Source organism: Lactuca serriola, chromosome 3 (genome assembly GCF_051521515.1).
Source record: "Lactuca serriola cultivar US96UC23 chromosome 3, Lser_US96UC23_V15, whole genome shotgun sequence".
Taxonomy (NCBI): Eukaryota; Viridiplantae; Streptophyta; class Magnoliopsida; order Asterales; family Asteraceae; genus Lactuca; species Lactuca serriola.
In genome coordinates this window covers 153,502,291-153,512,927 of record NC_136410.1, presented here as the reverse complement: position 1 = coordinate 153,512,927, position 10,637 = coordinate 153,502,291, and the positions used below count along the sequence as shown (strand labels likewise).

General features: G+C 40.0%; 1 long non-coding RNA gene across 1 annotated transcript; it reads left to right on the top strand.

Annotated features, from left to right (window-relative positions):
• The first annotated feature begins 8,110 nt into the window (after nucleotides 1–8,110).
• Nucleotides 8,111–10,354, top strand: LOC145094705 (uncharacterized). Its single transcript, XR_013703503.1, has 3 exons — nucleotides 8,111–8,535; nucleotides 9,181–9,282; nucleotides 9,388–10,354. It is a non-coding gene; the product is annotated as an uncharacterized LOC145094705 (long non-coding RNA).
• The last annotated feature ends 283 nt before the right edge of the window (nucleotides 10,355–10,637 follow it).

The following is a 10,637-nucleotide window of genomic DNA, read 5'->3' as shown; positions in this document are numbered from 1 at the left end:
TTGGGCCGATCCATCAGGTACTTCAGGCTCTTGTGTTCCGTATATATAGTACACCGGACGCCATACAAGTAGTGGCGCCAGATCTTAAGGGCGAACACCACCGCCCCCAACTCCAGGTCATGGGTGGGATACCTCGTCTCATGATATAGAAGCATCACAATTTACCAGATATAAAAGCGTCACAATATACCACAATATACCACAAAGTTCTCCACTCCCTTGGGAAGGGCTAACATCGGGGCTTCGCACAATCTCTGGCAAAGGGTCTCAAATGAGGCCTACTACCCGGGACCCCAAGTAAATGTAACACCCTTCCGGGTCAACCTGGTGAGAGGAATGGCAATCTTAGAGAAATATCTGATAAATCTCCGATAGTAGCCAGGTAAACCCAGAAAGCTCCTGATCTCAGTCGGGGATCTCGTCACCTCCCATCTCATAACTGCCTCAATCTTGGCCGGGTTGACCAATATCCCATTCTAATTAACGAGGTGTCCCAGGAACTGGACTTCTCATAACAAGAAATCACACTAGGATAATTTGGCATAAAGCTTCTCCTTCCTCAAAAATCCAAGAATCTCCCTAATATGCTCCTCGTGCTACTCTCCGGATCTCAAATATACCAGGATATTGTCGATGAAAACGATCACCGATCGATCCAATATAGGCCTGTACACCCGGTTCATGGAGTCCATGAACGTTGCCGGTGTGTTGGTGAGCACGAAAGGCATCACCACAAATTCGTAGTTCCCATAACGATTCCTAAAGGCCGTCTTCTAGATATCCTCCTCGCAGACTCTCATCTGATGATATCCAGACCTCAAAGCAATATTGGAAAACCAAGACGCCCCCTGAAACTGATCAAACAGATCTTCGATCCTCGGTAGTGGATAACGGTTCTTGACTGTCAGCTTCTTCAACTCCCGGTAATCAATACACATCCGGTGTGAACCATCCTTTTTCTTGAAAAAAAGGATCGACGCTCCCCATGGTGAGCTACTCGGTCTAATAAACCCCTTTCCCATCAGCTCTTGGAGCTGTGAGGATAACTACTGCATCTCTAGTGGCGCAAGGCGATAAGGTGCCTTGGAAAAAGGTGCCGCTCCCAAAACCAAATCAATCCGGAACTCCACCTGCCTCTCGAGAGGCACACCTAGCAACTCCTCGGGAAAAACATTAGGGGAACTCGCACACTATTGGAACCTCAGAGATAGAACTCGGCCTCTCTGAAAAAAACCATGTATCCATCACGTACGCCAAGAAGCCCATACAACCCTGCTGTAAGCTCTGGCTCGCCCTAGCAGCAGAGTAGAAAGTAGACCCAGATCTGGTACCCTCGCCATACACTATAAGCACTCCTCCACTAAGGTCTCGTATAGTCACCAGCTGACGCTCATAGTCAATCACTACTCCAAAATGGCTCAACCAATCCATGCCCACGATGACACATACATCACCCAAAGATATCGGCACCAGATCTATCAGGAACTCGACACCAAAAATCTCCAGCACACATCCTCGTAATACATCAGGAGCAAAAACCGCATGCTCGTCAGCTATGGAAACCCTCAGAGGTCGACTCAACGTCTCACGTCAGATACTGATGTGATGACTAAAAGCTAAAGACACGAAGATCGACTCGCACCCGAGTCAAATAACATCAAAGTAGGTACATAACTCACAATAAATGTACCTAAATACAACACAGAATAAGCACATTAAATCTCAAAATAAATAAATAAGGAAATACGTACCGGCCACGACATCAGGTGTTGTAGGAACCTCCTCCGTCGTTAACTGAAAAGCTCTCCCACAAGCCTACGGCGCCCCGGCCTTTACCGACCGACTATCGGTAGTACGCAAACCAGCAGTAGTGGATCCTTGGGCTGATCCCTGAACAAGCTAAGGGCACTCGACCTTCCGATGGCCGGTCTGGTTGTAGTGAAATCAAACTACAAATCCCTTAGGGAAATCCTTCGCCATATGCCCCTATTTGCTACATTTGTAGCAAATCCCCACCCGACGGGATATCTCATGACTCTTGCTGCACTTGCCACAAGTGCGGTCCTTCTGGCCTCTTGATCTCGAATCAGTGGGCTTAGCCCGCTTCGCTGTCGGCTGCGACTGCGTTGGTCTCCGGTCTCTCCCCTGAGACTCCGCCTCCTCCCTGACCTGAGTCTCCAACTCGATCTCCCTCCTCTAGGCATTTTCATGAAGCTCGAAAAATGTCTGATAAGACGAGTTCGCCACGAACTCTCGAATATCCTTCCTTAGAATGCTCAAATATCAGCTCATGCGTGCCTGCTCAGTAAACACGTGCTCAGGGCAGAACAATGCCCTCTCGTGGAACATCCTCGTAATCTCTGTCACTGACTCTGTCTTCTGCTTAAGAGACAAAAACTCCTAGGCCAAGCGTTCCCTCTCCACTAGGGGAACATACTCATCTCGGAACATCAACTTAAACCTCTCCCATGTCACTGCAGTATGCTCTACAGGAGTAAAACTGGCAGTCACAAACTTCCACCAGTCCTTCGCTCCCGAGCGAAGCTGGTTCAGCTCGAACCGAACTCTCAAATGCTCTAGGCACGAGCATGTGTAAAAAAATATCTCAATATCAGAGATCCACTTCATAGCAGCAATCAGATCATGTGTCCCATCAAACTCTAGTGGCTTCGTGTTGCTGAACTCCCGAAACAAGAGTGAGTCACCTCCCTGTGGCCTGGCAGCAGCGACAACTGCGGTGGCTGCAGCAGCAACGGCCTCAGTAACAACAACATACCGCTCATCAAGAGTCTTGGTAAAGGAGATCTTAATAGACCTAAACATCTCAGGAATCACCTCTTGAATGGTTGCGGCCACCTCCTCGTGAATTATCCTGCGAATCTCATCATTACTAGTCCCATTGTTCTCGGGGTTATGGCATGTACCCACCATGATATCTCTGAAACACAACACACAAAAATCATCAGTGACTCGCTCGAGTATACTCACACTCGATCACTCATCCTTACTTGCTCTTTAGCATCCTAAGGATTTTTACTTGGGTTGCATACAGATCCGGTGCTTTCAGTAGTACAGGCCCAATACTACCTTCCACACCAACCTGTAGTCACCCCAAGTCCTCCTCCTAGGACCCCAGTTCACAAATACTCAACCTCTCACGAATAACAGACTACTTTCTCAGTAGATCTCTCATATGATCATCTAGGTATCTCTCCTACATTATCCTTCGACTTAAGACTTTCTCTCTCTAAGTGATCCTACTAGATACTCTCACTCAACACATACTCAAAGCACATAACAGATGGAAACGACTCCTAGGCTAAGGCATAAAAAATCAGGCAACCCTAGCCCTAAAATATGAAATATCTAGCCTATCCTTTAGCATTCATCACTAATATCTCATAAATATCCCATAACACAAATAAGTAAGGGTATTTTAGGAAATCACTGTTAGAGCTCTGGCTGATTGTACACATTGCTCTAACTCATTTTCTCTTAAAACTCTTTTTCATTTTAGAAAAATCATTTCTTTTGAAATTTTTTCTCAAATCCTCAGTTTGAGTCCAAACACACCCGAAGGTGCATCCGAATCCCTCAAACCAAGGCTCTGATACCAACTTGTAACACTGTAAATTTTCAAACCAAAATTTTCATTTTTAAGACATGCAAAAACTCATAATATTTCTCCAAAAACATAATTTTCTCAAGTGTTTATACAATCCACGTCAAAATGTCACTATCCCAGAATCATCCACAAAATCTTGTATCGGTGTGTATAATCAAGCCGGTGCCTTCCGGTGATCCTGAGAGGTACCTGAAACACATAACACATAACACGGTATACATGAAGCTTAGTGAGTTCCCAAAAATACCACACACATCATATTAGCCAAAATACCACACACATCACATTCGAAGCTTTTGGGTATTCATTTGTGGATTTGAAGATCGGTTTTACTTCGAGGGGGAGTTGGTCTTGATAGTGATGAAGTGTAGAATCAAGTATTAATCAAATCAGAGTTAAAAAAATGAAGATTGAACACACGATGTAAATATGATTTGGTTTCGGCTTTATTATGCTTTCAACTGTTACAGAGAGAAAAATAGACAAGTTGTACGAAGACTCTTATCTAACTCTAAGTAATGTCCGTATTTATAGGAAACAAGAAAGCATACAAAAATTACAAGGACTAAACATTACGCTTCGTTACAAATGTGCCTTGTAAAATAAACTCATGACTTCGACATATTACAACTGGTCTTCGAGCCTTACATTCTTCCCCTTTGTAATAATGTCGACCATCTTCAGTTCAAGAGAATCTGTATAGCATACAGCATTACCCTTCGAATTTCAGAGTACCAAGAAATAATCTTCTTCAACTCTTTCTTGTCCCCTGCGTTTTTCTTCTTGCAGCTATTCATACGAACAATAAAGTTCGTATATTGGGACGTTGTGTATCTCTCCACTTCGCAAGCTTGAAATAAGGATCTCTTGGCTTTTCCATTTTTATCTTTACCTGCGAAGACCATGCCAAAAGGCTTCAGGCATCTTTCCCCATCAACATACTTTTTTAACTTATGTTGAGTCTTCGTTGGTTCCATGGGTACTATCATTTGTAACCCCTTTGCAGTAGCTAACTTAACATCCGTTAGAGCCAAACACTCATAGTAGTTATCTATGAATATTTTGATGAGAGTAAGACCAAGACGAATTACTTTTGTATCAGTCTCTCGAAGATATGAAGCATCTTTGTCTTTCAGAAGTAATTCAACTTGTATAAGATCATACAAGTTCATTAGTGGAAAATCAGCTATCGAGAAATTGCATTCTTGACCATTCGCCCTTGCAACTTAAAGTCGAAGGTTCTGCATCATGTCTTTGAAAAGAACATCCTTCTTAATACTGATCACCTTCTTTATCTTCATGAGTGACCAAATTTCCTCTGGAAGTTTCCCTAACACAACATGAAACCTGATCTTCATGTATGTATAATCGTCATCATTATCAAATTTTTTAGCAATCTTGTACTGAGCCATGATGAACATCATTTCGTTTATCGGGAAATCCAGTTGTCTCATATCATTATTCGTAACAGAATAGCTTTGCTTTGGCTTCTTCTCAAAAGCATACATATGATTATATGCAACTTTTGCTTCAATTGTTTCATAGTTGTAATGCTTCGCAGGATCACCTTTGTTCATACCAGGTGGGTCACTTGCGTGAAGTCGCATAATGATTTGAACAACTCTTAACTTCTCTACCTCAGCTTCAGCTTCTGCTTTCTTCTCCTCTTTTGACTTTTCGACCAAAATTGTTTTCCCTTTGTCTTTGATCGAGGAGCTATCACCAACTTCCTTGGGCTTCTAACTACTACCACCTTCCCCAATCACAATTCCTTTAGAAATTGGTCTTGAAATTGACTTCGTAGAAATTGGCATTGTTGTCACAACTGTCGAAGTAACAGGCCCAACAGTTGAGATAATTGGCTTCGATACTGGAATTGTTGTTTGAAAAATCTTCCCAACAGTTTTCACAGTTTCATGCGAAACATCACCAACTTTCGCATTACCAACCTTCTTTTCTCCCCCTTGCACCCATGTGACTACAGGTGGGGCATCGGTTGGTTGAAGAATGGAAAACTTGGATAAGGGAGCCAATTGTTTGTGTAACACAACCTCGAACTGAGAAAAATTTTGAGACAAGAACTCTGGAGTTATGATCGACGATTGAACAGGTGTGGTCGACAAGGCTTTCAACTCTTTCAACAAAGATGTATGCTCCACAAAGCTTCAGATGTTATCTGTTGAAAGTTGAGTAACTTGACGACTCAAGCCTTCATACATCTTGACATATTTTGTGACAACATAACAAATAATATCCACCTTTTGATTTAGAGATGCATAGTCTTGCTGAGCACTAGCAATCTCTTTGATCATATCTTCACGAAGCTCTTGAAGCTTGAGATTGACATCTTCACGTACTTGCTTTACATCTTTCACAAACAAGACATGTCTCTCTTTTCCCACCCTTTGTAAATCTTGAACTTCACTCAAAAAGTTCGAAGATTGAGACTTTACTCGCAATTCGTTACACTTATCATTTTGATCCACCTTCTCTATGATGTTAGATTCAGAAGCTTGAATCATCCTAGAAACTTTACTAACCATTCTGGCTTCAAATGCTTTGAGCACAACATCAAGTTCCAAACTCAAAAGAGATTGAATTCCCCACATGTCAGCTATAGACTGAATAATGGAATTCAACTTCTTATTCAAGATCTTAAACTGCTTCATCGTTATTAACATGTTATCAGGGAAAGTCTCTTCTGCTTCATTAAATTCCATCTCTTCAAATGTGCCCCCAAAACCCCCTTCGTCAACATCAATATCCTCAGTATTTTGAAGTGGATCAGTGGTTTGTGATGAGAACAAAGTTGTGATGGGTTGAGTAATAATATTTTCAAAGGTAGGTGAATTTGTAGTGTTCGTGATAGGTACAATAAATGGTGGTAAAGAAACAAGATTAGCAGAAGATGCAGGGATACCTTGAGTAGAAACAACAAGTGCTTTATTCGAATTTCCGTCACCCATATTGACATTTACATCCGTATCAGGTATGTGTGTATTGATGTATGAAGTTCGAACCTCCTTAAAAATTGACTCGGTTAACGAAACTTCGGGTTGTGTGACCATAGTCTTTCCGGGAATAGAGGTTGATTGAAGAATTGTAGCTTTAGGAGTTTCAGGAACTTTCTCCCCTTCTGATGATTCTACTTGAAGAACCAACTTTCTTTTCTTTAATGTCTTCTTTGAAATATGTGTAACAACATCTTCTGCTCTTCGTTTCTTGGATGAAGGAGAAACATGAGCTGGAACCTCTCGAATAAGAATGCCTTGATGATTCAGATATGGTTTTCAAACCATAGAAGAAGACTTTAACGAACCATCAGAAAGCTTTCGTGATCTACGAGACTTTTTCTTTATTCTTCGAAAAATACCTGCTTTGGATGGTAGTGTTTCCTTTTGTTGAGTAGCATCAATAGGCTCAACCGGGTCAACCACAATATCCGAAACTTGTGTATTTGGTTTCGTCTGTTTTGGTGGTAATTTCTTTTTCTTTGGCTCTTGTACTGGTTTCTCAGGAGTAATTATTACATCCATCTTTGGCTTGCAAGACTTCTTCGAAGGACCAGCTGTTTCTTTTGGTAACAACTTCCCAAAGCCATCATCCAGATTGATTGTTTCTAAGTATTCCATAAGGACCAAATTCGTTGGATCAACACGTTGTAACATAGCATCTGGAATTCTTGCAATGTGTGTAAAGATTTCAGCATCATCCGTCACCTCCTTCGGAAATTGATATTTGACGAATTCAACAGTCTCCTCATCAGTAGGCACCGCAATTCCCTCTTTGGCATAGAAATATCGAAGAATTAAACTCCAATACCTAGCACACGAAATCCCTTGAACAACATTCGTGTTTTCTACGCTCTTTTGAAATTCCTCCCATAGTTATGTAGAATAATCCACGGGGATATCATAGTACAATCCAACTACCATGGCATACACCTCCATTCGACCTTTGTCTAAACTTACACTGCGACTAGTCAAGCAGCGTAGAAAAATTATGAAGAGAAAATTCCAAACAGTTGGAAGTCCTGACTTCTTGAAATCACTGATCTTGATTAGTGGGGGTTGATAAACCATCTCATTAGACATATGGATGACTTTTGCAGAAGAAAGATCAGCACAGATTAGAGAATTAGGGATATCAAGAATTCACTACTAGAAAACTGCCCTTTAATGACGCGCAAACAATGACACGCGCTGATAGAGGACACGATTTGTGCATGCCCTAAAGAATAATGTCAGTTTTGCAAATTTTAAAGGTTAGAGGACACACATTTGTGCGTGCCCTAAAATTAGTGTCAGAAAAGAAAAAAAAAGAAAATGCGGAGGGCATCTTTCATAAAATGTGTGTCGTCTAAGTGTGTCGCTTTATAATTTTTGAGTGAAACACGCGTTTTAAGGCGGGATTTCACCCGCCTATCGGATCCCAAAAATTAAACCCCTCGCCTCTTCTGATTAGCAAGAAAAAGCCCTAGGGCCTTCGTCTTCATGGCCGCCACTTCAGAGAACGGTACCATTGATATCTCTACCCAAACTGTGGTCGTCGATGATGACGTCAAGTTCGGATTCCAAAGGTAGGAGATGTACATCGAGAATCTCTCTGGATCAGTCCATCCTTAGGAACGTCATGTTTTCCTCTGCTACAAGACTCGCGAAGACTGGCCTTCTCGTGTTGAATCCTACGACTCGCATCTGCTACCTAAGCGACTTGTTGGAGCTATCAAGGAGCGTAAGAATGATATCACTGTTAAGGTAATTGTACCACCATAACACTCCTCTTTTCATATTCACGGCTTCAACACTTCTCTAAGCGTTCACTCATCATCTCCTCACCATGACCACACGACTAATCATCTTTGGTCCAAGGACTCCTCCTCCAATTCACTTGCTCGTTTTGTCAATAAGGTACGAATGTTCCTGGACATTTCATCTCCTTTTTAATTTGTTCCTCTATCATTTTTTTTATTTGAGATTTTCTAGTGTTTCAATTGGCTTTCTTCTTGTGATTTAATCTATTTCCAAATTTGTATTGCAAATCATTCTCCGATGTGGCTATATCCTTTCATTTCTCTCCTATTTTGTAAAAAGAATTTGTGGCTTGTAATTGCACATAAAGTGCTCGATGTAATGCCTGATTGACATAATTCATCTTATTTTACCTAAATTCATAATCTGATCCTTACCTATTCAAATTAGGCGACCAGTTACTTTACGAATTCATATTGAAGTATACATATACCCTGACTTCATGAATGACAGGGGGCCATTTATTCGTTTATGAGGCTCCCTAGGGGCATATCGGGAAAAGATGAATCTTGGGTAGACAGTTTCCATGCCAAACTTTCATCCTTTGATAAAGCCTTCCCTATTTACATTGGGGAAGCTGACATGGCCATGGTCGAAACCTTGGTTACTTCTGCTAAAGACAATAATAGTGATGAAGTGGTCTGTTAATGTCTTTTATTATGCATCATACAGTATATAATATACAATTCAGTTTGTTTTCTCATGAAATCTAAAATGACAAATGCATGTTTCATGATGTAAGAGGCATCTGCTTTGAAACTAAAAGCTTCAATTCATCAAAATATTCTTCATCGCGTGGTGCATTATTTTGCCTAAGCCCATTTTCTTGATGGTGTATATTTTAAGGTAATAATTTCTTGTTGATGGAGTGTTAGTATTTTAAAGAACTCTTACATTAGGACATATGCAACAATTCTTGTGTACTTACTATTTTATGTTTCTCAACATCAGCTCATGGATAGGATGTTTGATGAATTTGCAAATCTCTGGATGAAAAAGAAGATTCAAGTTAGAACCAAAGAAAAGCTTGATTCAATACAGTACATATTCAGACCTTGTGCTTTTGACATTAAAAATGTCATTGAAATGGATGTATCTACCTTCAAAAGTTTGATTGCCAATGAAGCTTTCTCATAGTGGAAGGAGTTGGCAATTCTTGTGTTCTATTTCATTTTTTTGTCTTAGATTATATCTTTTACTTTTTAGTTGTTAACTTCTCTTGGTGATAATGTAACGAAGAGAAACGTACGATCGTTCCCCCTAATTGATGAGGAGTTATTTAACAATCTTACAACTTTGGTCCTTAAGAATTTCCGTAAGAGAAACATTAAACCTTAAAACCCAAAAACAAAGGAACCAACGGACGTTTGTTTGTGAGAAACACATGAATTAAATTACATGTAAATTTCAAGTTACGCAAATAGTCCCTTGTTTTCCCTACATTAATCCATAATCACCCCAATCTTATTTTAATGTAACGTTTCATATTTCTAAAGTTACATTCTACCCCCTCAACCTTTATAACTTTTAAATGAATCATATTTATCCTAAATATTCCTACAATTTATGTAGTTAGATTCATACACCATTTTTATTTAATTTATTTTGTTTTATAATCCTTAAAACCAAAATCATTTTACAAAAATAAATATTCGTGTAACAGAAAACTAACATCGTTTAGAGTAGGATTTTCGGGTCGTTACAATACCTATGAACACCCCTCTTGCTAAGCTCATACACTTTTTTTTTCATTAAACTGATAATCAAGGTTATAAATAATATAATTTAACTTCTACATCTTCTCATATATATGTACATTGTTTTTGTTCTTTTGTAGGCTTTGTCAGCCTTGCAGTTCTTACTTAATAGGGTCCGGAACCTTCAAGAAACTTTTTCAAAGCTGAATTTGATACTAATGTTGGCCAGGTAAAATATCTTAATTTATTGGAAACAATTATGATTTACAAAGATATAAGTAAAAAGACCAAATTGACACTCTTTGAATTCCATTGCAGTTATGGTTTCCACTATACTCGGTTCTTAGGCAAAGTCAGTCTACTGATGACTATAGTTAGTCCACCATTGCGAGGCAAGTACTTGTAATTTAACGAAAATTTTTAACATATTTACTTTTTAATACAGTTTGGACGATTTTATTTGGACCTTGTATGTATCTTCTTAACAAGAATAGGTCCAAGGGG